The sequence below is a fragment of the Pipistrellus kuhlii genome, unplaced genomic scaffold, assembly GCF_014108245.1.
Source record: "Pipistrellus kuhlii isolate mPipKuh1 unplaced genomic scaffold, mPipKuh1.p scaffold_m20_p_22, whole genome shotgun sequence".
NCBI classification, from domain to species: Eukaryota; Metazoa; Chordata; class Mammalia; order Chiroptera; family Vespertilionidae; genus Pipistrellus; species Pipistrellus kuhlii.
This window is the reverse complement of record NW_023425521.1, coordinates 9,765,134-9,784,941: the sequence shown is the minus strand read 5'-3', so window position 1 is coordinate 9,784,941 and position 19,808 is coordinate 9,765,134.

Sequence of the window (19,808 nt, the reverse complement as noted above, 5' to 3'; positions counted from 1 at the left end):
CCAACCCTTGGTTCCCAGATCCATGTATTATTTCCCTGTTGGAATCTGCATAAATTCTATAGGTACCTGGATCTCATTTCCAGTCCAGCCTGGGACACTATTACATTAAAAAACTGAAACCCAGAGAAGTCAATGAAGTTGTCTGAGGTCACACAGGATGGCTGAGATGAGGACCCAGCTCTCCTGCAACCTCATCCAGTTCTCTTGCCCTATGTCATGCCACCTTCCATGCTTCTGTAGGGTGGACATGGCATGCTGAATCACTTAGGAGACCTCTATCGCAACAAGAGGGAGGGGCGGGGAGGAAGCAAGAGAATGCATTTCCTTGGCCTGAATTAGTGAGCCATTAGCTACTCCCAGTGATTAAATTATCTGGAATGAACACTCAACACCACATCACATACAGTTAAATGATGGACTGTCTGAAGATTGTTTCTAGCATTCATTATCTCAATTTAATGTAGGCAAATGTGATCATTCGGTATCTAGAGACCACAGTGGCATCGGGTTCCTATCGGTTCTCTATTATCCTGTATCTTAAAGAAAAGAAAATGAAAAATGTCAATGGGAGGAGTGTGTGTTTGACTGCTGGAGTTTATTTTACATAGAGAAATAAAATAATGTGTAGCAAAAGCATTGATGGTGGTGATGAAATAATTATTTATCATTTCATGAATGCCCACTATTTGTGAAGCACTGTGTAAAAATTTTATTTAAATATATATATCTTATCCCTTTTATCAGTCACTCACACAATAAATGTCTATTTATTGTTCCTGTTATACATATATGTACTTTCTTGTGTTTTTCATTCTGGGGCCTCAGCTAAAGGAGTAGTCTTATAGAGGCATGCCATTCTGATGGGGTAAAAGTATAGAAACTCAAAATGCCTCTTAAAGCTTCGCTCGAACATGCCTATATCGCATCCATGTACCTGTGCTTTGAGGGGTCCGGAAAAAGGAACATTCCTTTCACAAGTCGAGGCCAAGTATCAGTGGAGGAGTGAAGGGGGAGGGCCGTCTGGATCACATAGTAACAGGAGAGGACATACAATCCCCTCACAGGAAAAGGGGCAAGGAAACAATTGGGGAGAACAATGAAATTTAAAACAAGGTTGATATTAATCCCACTCCCCTCTCCACTTTCAGAGAGATGAGTAACTGCTAAGTTTCTCCTCGAGTTTGAAAATAGCCCTTCCAGTTGGGTGACTAGGTTAGGTGTTGGTAAGATGTGAGCTAGGGTTTGAAGGGTCGGTAGGATATTGGTGCATGAAGAAAAAGCAAGCACATTGCAGGCAGAGGAAAACCCCAGAGTACTAATGGCGCTAATCACCCTGGTGGCCAAGACCTCGCTGCCTGCCCCGCCCCTGGGAAAGCTCTCGCTGCTGTTGCTCACGACATTCGAACCTTCATCTAATTTAAAGTTTTATTCTCTGGTCACTTAGATAAATAACAGATCCAAAAGTTCCTTGTTAAAACACACACACAAGCAGGACCAGGGAAACTTATCTCCAACAGAGGGACCATTTGGAGACTCAGGAAAGGATCAGGGTGCCCTGGAGCCACAAGCAGGCTGAACCTGGGGATGGCCTTGAGGTCCAGGGTAGAGGGACTGAGGAAACAAGCCCAAGACCTTTCTTTCCCAGATTGGATATCGCCCCCGGAGGATATTATCACATGCAAACCTGTGAAGAATTTTTGTGAGTTAATTTGAGCCAAATTGTGGACAATTGCTGGGAAACAGAATCTCAACAGATTGAAATAATGCTCTGGAGAAGGGCAGTTTTGCACTCTGTTTTATACATAATCAAAAGAGGGGACTAAATGGGTTACATAAAATCCATTGGTGATGGCTCAGGGAGGTGGGAGAAAGCGAAGCAGGAGACCTCTGGGATTGGATAAAAAGTAAAATAATGGGCACCTACTTCTTTTACTTAAGAGGGTGCAGGATAGTTCACAGTCCACAGCTCACCCAATAACAGTGAGGGGATCTGTGGTCTCTGAAGCGCGGGGCCTGGGCTTTGAGGGTCCAGAAAAAGGAACGGTACTTTGACAGAAAGAAAATGGGCTCAGTTCAGGTAAAGACTAACCTTTGTCAGGAAAGGTACCGGCCTAGGACACGACTACTCACCATAAACTGCTTTTTAGTTTAAAAAGTTTTAATTTCAGACCACCCTTTGTGGTTACTTCAGGTCTCTGAGTTTTTGCAAGGCCGCCATGCAGGCCTGCCCTGAGCTGGTCAGCTTAGCACGTGGTCCCTTTTCGTCAACCACGGCGAGAAGGAAGGGAGGCAGGTCTAGAGGGCAAAGGCACCCAGCCTCCGAGGCAACAGCCCAGCCTCCCTCCGGGGGAGAAAAACCTGCAGGTAAAACAAAGGCTGCGGCCGGGGCGGGACGAGGCCTAGACTGCGCGTGCGCCACGGAACGCGCGCGCGTGCGCGTGGCGGCCTGGGCCCGGATCGAAGGGAGGGGTGGGAAAAGGGCGGAGCCAGCGGGAAGGTTGGAGACCTCGGTGGGCGGGGCGCTCGCGCGCGCCCACTGGTGGCCGGAGCAGAAGACGCCCGCTGAGGCCTCGCTGTCCGCCCCGCCCCTGGCGAGGCCGCGCTCCCGCTGCTCGCGCCTGCGCCGCCCTCGGCCTGGGTCTCGGGAGCGCGCCCTCCGGCTGGTGCGCGCGCTCGCAGTCTCCGCCACCCACCAGCTCCCACACCGACAGCAGCGCCGCCGCCGCCCACCTTCTGCCGCTGCCGCCACAGACACCGTCTCCTCTGCTTTCGTCCACTGTCCTCGCCCTCCGTCTACTATCAGGTAAGCGCGAGGCTCTCAATGGTGCCGCCCCGTCCGCCCCCTGCGCCCGCACACCGCCGGCTCAGAGATGGGTTTCATGAGGTGGACATGGGTGGGGAGCCACCGTGGGGGCCACTCCCTGTGCTCTCTTCCTTCGGGAGCTAGGTCTGGGGTGGCTTGGAATGGGACCCGTGCAAGGGATGGATGCACACGTGCGTGCAAGAGTGTGTGTGTGCGCACAGGTGTGTGCATGTGTGCGCAGGTTGCGATTGTGTGTGCGGGTGTGTGCATGTGTGTGCGCGGGTATGTGCATGTGTGTGCGGGTGTGTGCCGGTGTGTGCATGTGTGTGCGGTGTGTGCATGTGTGTGTGTGTGTGTGTGTGTGTGTGTGTGCGGGTGTGTGCTGCGGGTTCCTGCTTCGCGCGGTTGTGCCCGCAGGGTGGGGCGCGGATGGCGGTGACCTGGGGGAGGGGGCTGCCGTGCCCTCTGGATCGCTGCCTTTTGCCGCAATGGGCGTGTGTCTATGTGTGTGTGTGGGGGGGGGTGTCCAATGACGACCCCGAAACCGAACCTGTCCGTTTTCTCTGTCCGGATTGCCATCGGCTCTAAGGACGATAGGGACCGGGTTCTAGAAGAGATGACTCCCGGTCTGCCCCTCCCTGCCCCTCCTTGGCGGCCGCAATTCCAGTGGGGCTTTCACTGCCCCTGATTTAAGGCTGTGGTCCATCCCCTTCCCGTTTTCCTCCTTCAGAACGCCGCTGGGGACATTTGGGGGCTGGGAGTGGAGGAGATGGGGGGTGGGATCGGGAGGTGGGGAGGGGTCCGGGCGCTGTCACTTTGGCTGCCCTTCCCCCTGCGCGCGCCTGGCGCCGGGACGCGAGCTGCAGCGCCGCGCCAGGGAAGTGGGGGCGCGCGGACGCCGAGGGGGAGGCTCCGAAGGGCCGGGGTCGCCGGGCCTCGTGCGATGGAAGGTCTCGGCCGCAGCCGGCGCGGGGCGCGGGGGCTGCAGGTGCACCCGGGGCGGCCCTTCCTCCGCGCGCCGGGCGCCGGGGGCGCTCCCTGCCGGAGGCGCGGCGCCGGCGCGGGGCTCACCCCTCACTGCGGCAGTGGGTGTGGGCCCGGGTGGGCGAGCAGGGGGAGGGGAGACTCTGCCTCCTCCCACCACCACCCCCTCTTTTTTTTTTTTTTTTTTTTTTTTTTTTTTCCGCCTCCGAACGCGAGGTGCCATCTTTTTACCGCGTGCCGCGCCTTTACCGGGCGGCTAGGCTTCGGAGGACCAGGCGGGACTGATGGAGGAGGGAGGCGGCCATCGGCGCTGAGATCTTGGCGTTTTGCGGTCGACGGGGTCGAGCCCTGGACGGTCCCCCGGGATCTTCCCCGGGGGCTCGCGGCTTTGTTTGTGGGGCTAATGTGAGCGGTGTGGCCAGCCTGGGGTTTTGCCTTTTATTATTTTATAAGGATGTACCCTCTCCCCCCACCCCCGCCGTGTTTCTCCCCTTATTTCCGAGCCCTTTGTTAGATCTCGGGCTTTGCTGGGATCGATGAGCTCGCAGCACAGCCCCGCGGTCACGCGTGGAACGGGCGTGATGCTGGGCAGCCCCTCCCGGAGCCCGGCCGCGCGCCAGGGAGACCCACCCACCGGCCGGAGGGGTGGGGTGCCGGGTCCCCGCGCGAGCCGTGAGGGTGTCCTCGGAGGGGCGACGCCCCACCCCACACCTGGAGCACTCTGGTGGCCACGCCCCAGCGGGCTGCCCCCAGAGGAGCACCAGCCACCCCCCACCCGAGATGGGGGGGTTCGAGGGAGGGCTCTCAGGCGGTCCCCTCTCCACTCCGTGCCCTGTTGCTTCCTCAGGAGGGGAAACGTGAGGAAGGGGCATGAATGAGGTGTGCTTCGGCCCTGCGAGCCACACCCATTCCCCAGCCCCCAGCAGACTCAGAGGGGGCGCCGAGGGGCTGTTGCCTTGGAAACCACAGGCGTCCTGAGCACGGCCTTCAGGCACAGCCCTGCCCCTTCCAAACACAGATGGAGAGCCTCGGGGCACACGGAGCCCCGCCTGGAGGGAAGCCCACCCCCACCCCCACCCCCCCATCCTGAGCCCGTGGCTCCTCCCCATTGGCTTCCTGTGGCCACAGCCACCAGACAGGCGTCCCTGAGGGATTGGTGGGCAAGCACCGTTTTAGAAACGTGCGGGATTTTCACGCAAGAGCCCAAATTCCGCCGAAACCGGTTTGGCTCAGTGGATAGAGCGTCGGCCTGCGGACTGAGGGGTCCCGGGTTCGATTCCCGTCAAGGGCATGTACCTGGGTTGCGGGCACATCTCCAGTAGGGGGTGTGCAGGAGGCAGCTGATCGATGATTCTCTCTCATCGATGTTTCTAGCTCTCTATCCCTCTCCCTTCCTCTCTGTGAAAAATCAATAAAATATATATATTAAAAAAAAAAAGAGAGCCCGAATTCCCTGCCGCCCTTGAGTCAGGGGATGAGGGGAGGAGAAGGCTCCTGACGACCCCTGGCGAACAAGGCCGAGGCTGGCCCTCCTGCAAGGAGCCGGTCCGCGCGGCTCTGGTTAATTATGTTGCTGAAAACTGGGGGGGGGGGGGGGGGGGGGGGGCTCAGTTCTGAGAAGGAGAACATTTTAGGGGCAAAATCACCCAAGCGTGCCGCGCAAGTGGAAGCGAAATGTCCGGGGAATGGCTGGCGTCGGGGTGGAAGAGTGGTAGAGACTCAAGGATGCATGATGGAGCATCTCTCCCTTCTCTCGCCATCCCACCCGGCCCGAGCTGGGCGTGAGGTTGCAGTACCAGACAGACAGGCAGGCAGGCAGGCAGACCGCAGGCAGAGGTCCCCTCCTGCCGGTTTCCGGAGAGTATTCAGCCCAATGCCGGGAACAAAGCACCGTCCACGCGTCCGAGATGCCGTCGGTGTTGGGATCTGTTGCCGCTCCGGGTTCACAAAGCCTGGGGGCTGTTCATGGAGGAATCCCGGGAGCGGGGTTCGGGTCCTTCCTATGCCGGCGAGGAAAAGACATCGCTGGGCCGGAGGGTCTGGAGGGAGGGAGCGATTGCGCCCGCGCTCAGCCAGCCGCGGCGTCCCCAGCAGGCAGGGCTGTGTTCCGCCTCTGGAGACCATGCTCGGCCCCTGGCGCTCAGGAACCTGTAACTCCACGCAGGCTGGTTGGTCCGGATAGGGAAGGATGTTGGCACCTGGGACAGCGACTGCCAGTCCTGCCCTTAGGCTCAGCAGGACGGCTTTGAGTTTTATCTGATCCCTGTCTCTCCAATTGGCTCAGCCTAGGACTGAACGAGAAATGCCTTTCCTCCCATAATTAATTAAGGTATTATTTTACTTTTAAAACCTTTACTGTTAAAAGTATTACAAACAACCCCCCTTTCCCCCCATTGACCCTCTTCTACTCCGCACCCACCCTCCCACCCCAAGGTACTCTTTTATTGTTTTATGATGCTGCTTATGTTTATCCATTCCCCCATCTCAAAACCCTTCCTCTGAATGAATAAATACATTAACCATACGCACCCCTCCACCCCCAGTGCCCAGCCCCAGTGACTCTCGAAGCTGATCAGTTCCTTCACCAGCGTTTGCTTCTGTAACAGGTTTGCTGCAGTCACCTGGCTTGACCCTGTGGGGTTAGCTTTGGGACAATTTGGGGAGGTGGCTGTTGGCTTTGCTGCTATTGTTGTTTTGGGGTGAGTGACAGCCCATAACGATGAGTCCCTAACCGGGTCTGCATATGCCCATCATGGCAGGGCATGGCTTTTAAGTGGTTTCTAGCATCAGGCACCAATCCCTTGAGAGGAACAAAAGAGATGGGTTAGTCCCTCAAATTGCAGGAAGAAAACACAGAATCCGTTTCCTTGAGGAAGGGTCAGATTTATTCCTTTTGGAAAATGGCCCCTTTTATGGAACACGCTCTTTCGCCCACGTGCCCTTTGGGGTCAGTGCCAGCCTGCAGAAGGAATAGGATGGTGGTGCCATCCTTTGTTTAGGCTGAAATTTTTTTTTCTGTGCCTTTAACACCTGTTTTTGAAGCTCATTTTCTGAAAATTTTTAGAAATTGTGTTTTATTCCACCCTCCCTCAGCATCTGTCTGTGATTTGAGTGGCTCCATAGCTGTCCATATGAACATGTGTTCATTTTCTAAGGGAAATTGTGATGTTTTCCATCGAGGCTGTGCCTTCTATTTAATGAGTATCTTCCTTACTCCCACTTGGAAAAAGAATTACTCAAAGGCAAATTAAAACAGCGCTAGGGGCTTAATACAGTGCTGGACACACAATAGGTGTTTTGGCCCATACTCATTCAACAAACAAATGGATACAATGGGGCAATGCAGGTCAATGGGTGGAGAAGAAAAAGCAGAATGGGAGGTGAGTTTTATTCCAGGTCATGGCATCAGGAGGGTTTGGGGACAAATCCAATCCAGTTTGGCCCCCACTCTGTATCCAAATGATATCAAAAAGCTGCCTGTGCCACTCTGTGCACCTTCACTCTCCTTCCCCGAACCTTCGACCTTATCCAGCAGCACTTGTTGTTTATGGCCCCACAGCCTGGTCCTCTCTGGTCACCTCACCCCCTTACCCCAGGGGAAGGCTTCCCCTGCCACCTTTGCAGCTGTAGGAGGGGGGGGGGGGGAATAGAGGTGGGAAACCCTATTTGCCTCTGTTCCTTCTACTTCCTTTCACAATGCTTCTTTCATCTTCCCACTTCAGAGACCCCCCCAACCCCTCCCTGAAGCACCCACCTGACTGATGACTCCTAACTTGCCAGCCTAGGTGCCTCCCTAGTGACCTGGAGCTGGCTTGGGGCGGGGGGCACCTCAGTTGGTGAGCTGCCGCAGGGAGACAAACCCTCCCACCTTCCAAAGGTGTTGCTGCCAAAGAATTATTTTTCACCTCTGCCAGCTTCCTTTCTGGTACAGATGACCCCCATCTGAGTGGAAGGCCAGCCAGCCCAGGGTGGTTTTTGAGCTTTGGGGGTTCTTTGATTAGGAAACATTCTTTAAGTATGCAGCTAGACTCGGCAATCACAAAATGCAAAGTGTGCCTAACCCCTACAAGTGTCTTTTGTGCTTCAGCTATGCAGGGAGATGTATGAGTGCTTTGAAGGCAGATGGTAGATTTTCCTGGCTGCCCAGTGCAGGGCAATGTCCTGCAAATGGAGAGAGAGAAGGGGAGGGGGGGGAGAGGGACCTTAGGTTTGGCCTTGTGGACTCAGAACAGACCTCCTGAGTGCAAGCTGTGGCTCCTTGCCTCGCTGTGGGGCCGAAGCCATGCTGTTTAGCCTTTTGGGGCTTTCGGAGTTTTCAGAGTCTGTAACTTGGGACTCAATAGTGCCACCCCCAAGGGTGATGCGGCGCTTAGCCCAGGGCCTGGTACTTAGTAACTGCTCAGGAAATGGCCTTTTTGGCAGCAACCTCTGGATCAACACTGGAGACTGGATAAGTGTACAAAGGCGTCTGCTGACCCTAGTGATGGAATCAGTTGTAACAGATAAATCCTTACACTGCAAAGGGATCTGGATGGGAAAGCAGGCAGCTGCCCAGCCCCCCTGGAGCAGGCATTGTTGTTGGGGTGGAAGTGTACCGCCCCCCTCCCCCCCAAAAATCGCACACACCCATGTTTAAATGTACACACAGGACCTTGCCACAGGCGAGCCGAGTGACTTATCATCTGTTGTCCCCGCTTCTGTCCTCTTCCTTCCTGAAATCCGCTCCACGCCGGGAATAGACTGTGTGCTCTCCATGCCAGCGGAGCCGAACTGCCCTCCCTCCCTCCTGGGACTGGAGACCTGGTTCAGCATCTTACTAATTACTCATTGGCTGCCAAGTGAGCACCCATGGAAGCCGAGAAATAATGGAAATAGCAGAAGGCAGTGGAGGAGAGATTTTTACAAATGAAATGTTTGAGTGTTGATGTCAGTAAACTGGCAAGCATGCTTCACAGTGGACAGTTCAGAGCAAGCAGAAAATGTTAAATAAAGCAAACTCTAGCCCTAGCCAGTTTGGCTCAGTGGACAGAGTGTCAGCATGCGGACTGAAGGGGCCCAGATTTGATTCTGGTCAAGGGCATGTACCTAGGTTGCAGGCTCGATCCCTGGCCCTGGTGAGGACATGTGTGGGAGGCAACCAATAGACGTGTTTCTCTCACATCGATGTTTCTCTCTGTGTCTCTCCCCCTCCTTCCCATTCTCTCTAAAAATCAATGGGAAAATATCGTTGGGTGAAGATTAACAACAAAAAAGGCAAACTCTTACAGAGAACTTCAAGTATTTGATAAGCACAGTCATATCTGATTAATACATCAGTCTTTTAAAAGTAGTTAAAGCAGAAAATCATAAAAAGGGATACATATGTATTTCAAACATTTTACTTTAACTTAAACTGGATAAAAGAACATTTATCCCCCTTTTTTTTCATTTAAATTCTTTATTGTTTAAAGTAGGGGTGTCGAACTCAATCAGAGAAGGGGCCAAAATCTAAAACCCAGCCTAAATCGCGGGCCGAATGGTTTACTGAACAGTCATAAACTGTCATTGTGATGGAATCGCAGCGGAGTGCAGTGATGACAGCGCGGTGCGGGCCACATTGCAAGGCCTGGCGGGACGGATTTGGCCCTCGGGCCTTGTGTTTGACACATGTGGTTTAAAGTATTACAGAAGTCTCCTTTTCCCCCATTGACCTCTCCCCAAACCCCTGTTTTTTTTTTATATAGGGCCAACCCTTCTCTTGGTGTGTGGTCAGCTGGTTGAAATTGTGTGTGTGTGTGTGTGTGTGTGTGTGTGTGTGTGTGTGTGTTCGTGTTTTGCCTAAGCCATACTCACAGTGCATTTCATAGGAATGCTGATTTAACTTCCTTAGAAAAAGGGAATTACACTGAGGAGTAATCTAGAATCCCTCTAGACTTTTACTATTATTTTATGTTCTTTATCGCATTTGACAGTATAAAAAATGATGATTTTAAGAATCCATCTTTTGTTTAATATTTGTGTTTCATCAGCTTGCACCTTACTTAAGTTCCATGACTGTTGTAACCACTGTGCTGGACCTAGAAGGTTGGCTATGGGAGGAGGAGCCTGGCTGTGGAGGTCAGGCCCTGTGGACCCAGCCTTGAATACTTCCAGCCTTCGCTTCTGCTTCTTACCGGGTGTCAGTTAGGAGACACCTCGTGTGAAGGCCCGCATGGCGCCCTTTTCCTGTGTTCCAGGACTAGCACCGCACTTTGAATTCATTCACGTAGAATCCCAACGTAAGGGGCGTGGCAGAGTTCCTACTGAGGACTCAAACTAAATTAAATTCCCTTAGAATATTAACTCCCCAAAGTAAAGGAGTTTTAGGTCAAGGTCTAACACTTAAAAAAATTGTTTAAGATCATTGAGTTAGAATTAAATCTGAAGCCATTGACAATGATGTTTCATTCATGGCCCTTGTGTGATCTTGTCCACTCTACTGCTAAATCAGACATCAGAGAGAATAGGAACATAATTATCTCTGGTACCAGCTGTTAGTTTTCCTAGCGGCCTATGGCTCAGTTTCCTGGTTTCCCAGGAAGGCTGGGTAATGTTGTCTTGGGACCTAAGTCCACAGTTGTGCTTCAGAAAGTCCAGGGATATATTGTACTTTCATCCTTGTGTCCTCCTCCCCTGGACGCCAAGGATATTAAAGGATCCCTGGGCCCATAATCTCCTGTCATGTGATGTAGAGCCAAAAAGAAGGGCTGGGAAGGAGAGAGCAGCTCATGGAACCATGGAACCTTGCCCCGCCCCCAGCATAAAGGCTAGCTCTTCCCCCTGAATTAGAACCGTTGTTCTAAATTATGTGTCAACAGAATTGTCTTGGATCAAAGCCAATGCCGACATTATTTATAGGTCATTTCGGAGATGCTTATTTTTTATTGTTCTTAATTGGACAATGACACCAAACCATTGTCTTATTTCACCCTTCTCCCATGGCCTCCCCCTTCAAAAGAAGTTTATTTGATAATTAAACCTCTAAAGACAAATGTTTGCCCTAGCCGGTTTGGCTCGGTGGATAAAGCGTCAACCTGTGAACCAAAGGGTCCTGGGTTCGATTTTGGTCAACGGCAGGCTCCTCCCAGGCCCAGGCCCTGGTCCGGGTGCATGAAGGAGGCAACCAATTGACGTGCTTCTCTCACATTGATATTTCTCTCTGTCTTTCCCTCTCTCTTCCACTCCCTCGGGTGAGGAATAAAAAACAAAGAACAACAAAAACAGAAGGGAAAAAAAAGGCCAAATGCTTATATGCCCAAGAGAAAGTCTCAATTTAAAGAATCTCTTTGGTTTAAAATATATATGCGTATAAATATTACAATTACATATCATATATACTTATGAAAGTATAAATATATATTTACGTGTGAATATTCATTACCTCCTATTTGTTGTATATCTGGATTTTTTATATCGGGTTGAGCGGAAAACCTGAACAGCTTTCAACTTTAGTATTGGTAATGCATCAGAATTTAAATCAACATGTTAATAAGCCAGGCCAGGGTTGTAGATACAAATAAAACAGTTATAAGTGCCCTGCTACGTTGGGGCTCAGTAATAATCGTGGTGTATATCTACAGGGGCCTGTCCCTCTCAAAGCTGCCCATTGTGGGGAATTGCAAGAAGGAGCTGTTTGGGAGAGTCAGCAGCCCTTCTGCCACCCCCTTTCTGTCTTGTCCCTTCCCAAATACCAGGAAATTTTACCCTGGCCCCACCTTGCCACCAAGCAGACTCTGCCCTTGCTGTCACATGAGGCCAGCTTAGAAACGAAGGATTTCACAGAACATCCCTAAACCCACTGGAATAATGGACTGATTAAGCACAAACGCACCTGAACCTTCTTTAAACCTATTTAATCTCTCCCTGGGGTTAATCCTGTGGGGATAACGTGCCTCCTGGGTGCCTCTCCGCTGGGTTCCCCTCTTCCTCCTCAGGCTCTGAAACCCCGCCCTTCTTAGCACACACAGGAAGTGATGGCTGCACTCTGTTCCCTGCTGCGTGTTCATAAAGATGGAATAAATTGACATAAATCCCTCTCAATGTCACAAAAGTACTATAATTATAAACCAGCATTTGATGTCTGATGGGAAATACAGCGGAAAAAATTTTTTTTTTTTTTTGACTGGTGGGATTCATGTTATAAATTGGCAATCTGGACCAAGTTAAAAAAAATTATTTTTTTAGGATCTTATCATTTATTGCCAGCAAGACTGAATTCCAGAATTCGGCCAACCTCTCATGCTGTGGGCTTCTGCCTTCACCGCTACTTGGGCTTGCCAAGCCCTGCATGTACAATAATTGCAACCTTACCTTCCTATTTACCAACTAAGAGGCTTGTGGCAGAGATTAAAACTTCCTGGTGTAATGTTGTATGCCGATTACACCTCAATAAAGACAAATTCTCCTAGGAATGGGCAAAATATAAAAGATTTCCTGTGCCTCCATTTTTCCATTGTAAAGCAAGGATTATGCAATCTCCACCTTTCTCCTCAGAATAGCCAATCATGTGGCCTCACGGGATAGTCCCAGAACTGAAATAAAATAGTCTGAGAGTTCCTTTGGGCTTATCAGAAGACAGTTGCCACACGGAGGGGTGTGCCTCCTGGGGGCCACAGTCATGGGCTGAGTGGAGCCAGACGTCTGATATAGTGCAGCTGCCTCCCTCCCTTAGCACCAGCCAGATGGTGCCCACTGGGCCCCAGGGGTGAGACCCTGTCAGCAGGGCCCAGGCTGGGATGGATGCACAGACAGCCTGGTCCATCCTGGCCTGGCCCCTTTTTTTTTTTTTGGAAAGGAGCCCCAAAGCCAGGGTGCAGGACAGGATGGAGGGTGCCCTTAATGTCACCATGAGTGATAGCCACCCCCTACCAATGCCATCTTCTTCAGAAAGGGGCTGGGATTTGCTTGGCTGGTGTGACTCTCTATGGAATTTCCTGGGAGCCTTTCTGCTTTCTCAGGAAGGGTGGGGGTTCAGTTTCCTCCTAATCGGACTGGGACTCGATGAAGAAGCTCATCTTCTAATTATGCCCAGGGGGCAGCCTCTTCCTGCCACTCAGTGTGCAGCACGTGACGGGAATCGATTAAGGCAAGGGTGATTAAATTAAAGGCCGGGTTGGACTGTGATGGTATAATAAATACGCTGATGGCTGGTGGTGAGAGACAAGGTGAAGGCTCGCTCATGGAACCGCTTGCACGTGGAACTTGTATTGAGCTGGAGCTGGGCTGCCACCCGCTTCCCTCTGCCCTGTGCCTGGAGGGCATCTCGTGAGCACGGGTGGTGGGAAGTGTCTCAGGGCATGTGGGTCACCCCCTCCTGACAACAGCTGCTCTACTCGTGGCTGCCTTGAGCAACATTCCTGGGCGTCTATGCCCCCCACCCCCACCCCCAAACACACACCTTGTTATCCTACTCTCCCCAAAGCTGCCCTCATTACACTCTGGTTCCTTCTACGTTGAAACCTGCCATCTTCCCGTCCCCAAGGGGCTTCTTCTCTACCTACATCTTAGAACAGCCTTACCCGTCAGTTCCTTCCTCCCAGACATGGCCCTTCCCTTTCCAACTTCCATCCTCACCAGCTCCAAAAGCAACATGGGCCTTCCTATGTCACCCTCAATGATGATGAAAACAATAATGAATTGTTCCCAATTTCAACTCCACATTTCACATCCAATCCACTTTGCTGATCATTGCCAAATGATTCACCCCAGAGTGGCCCTGTCACGTGTCCTGCCTTGTCCAAGCCCTGTCTTTGACTGGGGGGGGGGGGGGGGGAAGGGGTCTGCCCCTTGCTAAGTTATGCAAAGACCCACCCTGCACTGCCTGCCCAGGTCCCCATGCCTGGGCTCAGACTCCCTGCCCAGTCAGTCCTCATGGTCCACTCCCACGGCTGGCCAACCTGCCTCTTGGCCCCTTCTTAGACATCATGCTCTCTCTCTCTCTTCCCCTCCCCCTTTTAAATCACCCTGGCCTTCCCCAGTCTCTGTCCTGCCTAAAGCAGTTGTTACAGTCAACAAGATCCGGAGGCCTCTCTGCTTTTCATCTCTCACCAGTCACCAGCACCGCAGGGGTTAAGGCTTAATTATTTTCCCTCCTGCCCTGAGTGCAGAGCTCAACTCCCCAGTGACTCTGGGTCCTTGGGGGCAAGGCTGTGCCTTATACGGCTTGCCTGCTCCCCAGTGCCTTGCCTGTCACAGAGCTGGGCTCCTGCGAAGCTCAAAATAACTATTCTCGATTCATGCAATTGGATGCTAATGAATCAAATAGGCTGGTCTTAGATGAGTGTGTTACTTGTTTAAATAAAGCCAATCCCTCCACCTACGACTACGTGGTTCTATTCATTGCTCTATATACCTGGAAATTACAAAAATCTCATTTCCTTCAAAATAGTCTATCATTATTGCTTTGCCCTACTTCAGGCCACCTTACACCCCCTGTGGGTCCAAATTAGCTTTGCTGTATGAAGCTGCTGGTAATAATGGTAGTCGCAGTTGCCTTTCTTTTACTGAAAACACGGTCTCCTGTCACCCTCACTCCCCCACAGGTGGGGATTCTCAGCCTCCTCGTGCAGAGGAGCAAACTGAGACCCAGAGCTGTCAGCGGTGGAGGGAGCCAGACTGGCACCTCGGCCCAGAACCTCGCCTTGCTGCCTCCGCTGGGTCCTCTGAGCCTCCTCTCAGGCTCAGCCCTCCAGGCCAGTGCCAACAGACAGACATGCCCTCAGTGCCAATGGCCATGGGGGCTGTCCCCTCCAGCCCCCGTGAATGGCTCACATGTAACCTGAGCCTGGAGAGAGTATTTTAAACTGAAAGCGAGCCTCTAAACTGGGCCACTAAATCTGGTTCTGTCGCCGGTGACGACGGAACCAAATTTAGTGTCGTGGGCAGGTCCACCCTTATCAAATCAGAGAAGCTCGTTTTCTTCCAGCTCAGACAAAGCACGAATCATGTTCACACCCCCTGCACCTCCACCAAGGGGTACGGGCGACTGACCACGGCTGGAAGGAGTGGCCGAGAGGAGTCCGTACACAAACGCAGGGATGACATTCAGGTCCAGGCAGTGTCCGCAGGGAGAAATTTCATTCAAAGAGGGTGGTTTCCTTGGGCCAGGCAGGCAGAACAAGTACCCTGCTGTTAGGAAAAAGGGCCACAGCTAAGCGGGTGGGGGCTGAGCCTGCATCACCCAGCCTCCTGAGTTATTCCCTCACCTCCCCTCCCAACTCCCCCCTACAACCCTACCCTTACTCAACAGTCCACTTTCTGTTCCTCCGGTCTGCACCAGCACAGCCACACTGTGGGGCCAGGAAAATGGGGAGTGGGGAGGCGAACAGAGGCGGGAAGGGCAGGCCTGGCTAAGTAACACATCCTGTAGTACAAGTCCTATTTCCGTAATTAAGAGCTAAAGTGGTTGCTAGAATTTAGAGATAATTAATACATTAATTGGGTGTCTCTCTAAGCTACTGGTTTTAAAGCAAATTCATTAAGATGCTCTGCTTTCACTTACTAACACCCATTATTTTGTGTTTCATCTCCACAGTTTGTCTGATCCCACTTTTGGGGGCTTCCCCGGGGAACCAGGCTCCCCAACACGTTCATCAGTTGGGCGATGTTTTATTCACAGCACAGGGCACAGCACACATACTCAGTAACTGAGGGTGGATGCATGAATGTGTGAGTGGGTTCAATACTGATTAAAAATTAAGGCCTTTCCTAGAGAGACCTGGGCACAGAAAGAGAAGCAGGTACATTGTTATACTTGTTCAGCCTTCTACTTTCCTGGAGGGTGGACGGGTACAGGTCTGCATTTGGAGTTTGGAGTGCTAACCATGGAAATACATGCACTGTTTGCCATCACCTTTTAAACAAGTTACATCTTCAGACTAATCCAAGCCTTTCGATTCTGAAAACCAGAATGACACCATAGACCATGAGCCCTACTTCAAAGACAAAAGATCTTGGCTGGGCTAGTGTGACTTGTTGATTGAGCATCAAACTATGAACCAGGAGGTTGTGGTTTCTGGGTTGTGGGCTTGATCCCCAGGGTGGGGCATGCAGGAGGCAGCCGATCAATGATTCTCGATCATTATTGATGTTTTTATCCCTCTCTCCGTCTCCCTTCTTCTTTGAAATCAATAACAATATATATATATTTTTTTTTTAAAGAAAAGAAACAAGACTTTGATGAGCAGGTTTGGCTCTGTGGTCCGATCCCCATGCTCATATCACTGAGGAAAGACAGTGAGCAGTTGAAGACAAACCACTTATGTCCCTACCAGCTCAGCCTAGGGAGGGCGGTCACATGCAGCAAATTAAAACACAGGATGCGAATCGATGTTTCTCTCTCTCTCTCTCTTTCCCTCTCCCACTCCCTTCATCCTTTCCACTGTCCCTAAAAACAAATCAATGAAAAAAATATCCTCTGGTGAGGACTAACAAAAAAAAGCACACAAACAATACATGGGATGCCTAGTTAAACTTGGATTTCAGATGAGCAACAAATATTTGTTAGCGCAAGTATATTAGTGCTACCTAGGGTTCCTCAAAGATATCAGATAACAAAGATAACCCCAGAACCTGTGCAGGTGGCCTTATTCGGGGAAGAATCTTTGCCAATGTGATTAAATTAAGGACCTTCCCATGGAGATTGTCCTGTATTATCTGGATGGATCCTAAATGCAATCACTTGTGTCCTTAGATGAGCGAGGCAGAGAGATTAAAAACACAGAAGGGGTATTCTCATACAAAGAGGAAAGCTGGAGGTGGACACACACAGAGAAAGAACATCACGTGAAGATAAAGGCAGAGATCCATAAGCCGAGGACACCACAGGCTGCCAGCAAACCACTAGAACTAAGCAAGAGACATGGAAGGGATTCTCTTTCGGAAGAAAAGCAACCCTGCTGACAATTTGATCTTGGACTCTCGCCTCCAGAACTGTGAGACAATACGTGTCCATGGTGTGAGCCACCAGAAATAATAAATAAAAATAAGAGCACCGCAGAGAAGATGACGTGAGGACGGAGACAGATGGACATCAGTGAGAAGTAGATGCCGATAGCCACCAGAAGCCGGAAGAGGCAAGCACAGGGTTTTCTCCTGGTGCTTCCAGAGAGTGTGCGGCCCTGCCAACACCTTGACTTTGGCCCCGTAATACTGGTTTCAGACTTCTGGCCTCCAGAACTATGAGAAGATAAATATCTGTTGTCCTAAGTCACTCGGTTTGTGGTAATTTATTACAGCAGCCACAGGAAACTAATACAATAAGTATGTCCCATGCAATCTTTGGGACAAACTTACACTAAAAAAAAAAAAATTATTTGTTGTTTATCTCAAATTTTAATTTAACTGGACATCCTGTATTTTTTCTGGCCACCCTATTTCCCAGGGCCAAAGAAAGGGCTTTTGAAATGTGCAAGAAAGCTGGTGAAGGCTGTCAGAAAGTAGCCTTCTGTAAGCTAGGAGTCTGTGTAAGCACAGTCGACTGAACCAAATTGGACTTTAATAACTACCCTCTGAACAGAAAGGGGGGCAATTAGAAAGGTGTTAATGATTTATCCTTCCAGCGGTCACTTGAGCACTTCCTCTGAACCGAGCTCTGGGTAAGGGTGGAGGAGTTAGGCCTGGATCTGGTACATCCGGGCTGAGCGACACGCCATGCCAGAGAGAGCACGTGAAATACTGCCCTTCGCAGGGCTCCCGTGGGTCTGCGGTGCGTTTCGGACACCTGAGCTGCCCCTGGGGACCTCACACCCTTCCACTAGGATGCTGGGGCCCTCGCCGCCGGACAGCCTGGTCATTCCTAGCCGCTGAATGCGAGGACTCTGCAGCCGCCCTGGAATGGAGCGAGAGGCAGCTGTGGCCGCACATGCTGGCTCTGGATTCCCAGGAAGTAGATGCAAAATGTCTCCCTCATTCTTATCAAATGACACTCGACAATGAGTGGTACAAAGGGGCAAATGTTAAAGACAAGCATGACCCCTCGTCCCCTGCAAAGAGGGCTGTCCCGCCCAGGCCGGGACCTCATTCTTCCTCAGAGGGGTCCTCTCACTTCGGGCTCCATGAAGCCTGGACGGGCCCTGGACCCTCGGACTTTTCATGGTTCTCATGGATGTGCAGTGTAAGAGCTTTAAGGGGATGTGGGTCACCTGGACAGACAGACAGGGGGGTCCTACGACAGCCTAGAATCGTTCCAGATACTTTACCAAAACACCCATCCCTGGAAAAAGAGAAAAACAGGTAGTTTACAGGGGAAAAGGGGGGATGGGGTGGCTAAACATGAAAAGACACTTGACCTCACACATAATTCAAGGACTGCTGATCAAACCAGTGAGAGGTCACTGTTGGTAGATCAGATGGCTCCGGTCCAGACAGGTAATAACTGCAGCTGGGCTAGGTGGGTAGGGCAGGAGATATCATTTTTATTCTATGCTATTATCTACTTAATTTTTTTTTTTTTACCAAGTATATCGTGCCTTTTAGAAATAAAAGATAAATTCATACATAGGCTCAGGCCCCAGCTCACTTGAAAAGGATAGAAATATCCGGAAGAAGGTTCTTTCAAAGGCTCCCCAGGTGATGCAGCTGTGCCTGCCACTCCCTAGTGAGAAGCTGTGGCCTGGCCTCACCTCTCATTTCACAGAGGGAACCACAGGTCTGTTGCTCGGCCTCGTGGGCTAGCCTGGGCCTTCACCACCTTAAGCGAAGGAAAACTCCAGGTGAATAGAACTCACAGGAGCTCACACACGCGGTGTGTGGAGCACAAACACAGTATGTAATGGAGGGCGGGGCACCTTTGGGAATGCTCCCATGGAAGTATAATAGAAGTGGATGGGATAGGAGACCAAGGGGAGGCAGGCTCCTGTGATTTTTTAAAAATATATTTTTATTGATTTGAGAAGGCAGAGGGAGAGAGAGATAGAAACATCAGTGATGCAAGAGAAACATGGATTGGCTGCCTCCTGCATGCCCCACACTGGGGGGTTGAGCCTGCAACCTGGGCATGTGCCCTGGCCAGGAATTGAACCGTGACCTCCTGGATCATAGGTTGGCGTTCGACCACTGAACCACACTGGCCAGGCGCTCTGTGTTATTTGGTGTCTGACCCTTGTCGGGGTTTGTGACAACCCCGACGAGCCCCATGAGCCACCCTGCTGCCCACAGTGCCTGATAATCTGCATTCCAAGTGAGAACCCCGTGGGCGAGTTCCCTGAGGCCAGGCTGGGTGACGATTTTAATGCCCAATCCTTTTCTATCAGAAACAACCTCAGCAGTCTTTTCTTCTCTTAGCGCCTTCACACAAAAGACTCCATTTCATCCTCCAGCCACTCCAGACCAGGTGGTGGCGCTTCCTGATAGGGAGGGGAAGTCAGAGATTCCAGAATCTGGGCCCCTCCGCAGAGGGGACAGGGGTGAGGCGCTTTCTGGTCTCAGGGCCTGGGTCAGGGCCTGTCTTCCACCTGACACCACACCTGTCTCTTCGGGAGTGACCTCCGTAATGCAGATCCCACACTCGGCTCCACAGGCCTCTCCAGCGTGCCTGCGGGATCCCCCACGTGCCTCAAGGACCAAGAGCTCAGCCCCAAGACCCTGCTCTATGGGGACACACCCACACCCAGAGAAGCAACCAGACACTTCTAGCCTTCCCTTTCAGGTACAGGTGGTTCCAGCCAATCTTCCAGGGGCCCTGGCTCAGTTTCCGTTATTGGGCTGTCCCGTGGGCTCCCTCCAGAGGGGCTGGCAGGCACAGCATGGCAAGAGTGTGGGATTCCTGCCCAGTGTGTCTCCCCTGTTCCTTAGTCATGGGCCACTCTGCTTGGCCTCTAGGACCAGAACTCCCAGAGGAGTTCCCATGGAGGTGGAAGAACCCCCAGAGGCCAACTGGGACCCACCCTTGCCCAAACCTCCTCTTCTGCCTTCCTCATAGAGTCACCCCAACTTCTTTGTGATGGCGGGTCACAGCCTCAGCAACCCTCTAACAAGGGGGCTGGGAGGGAAGAGAAGGTGGGAC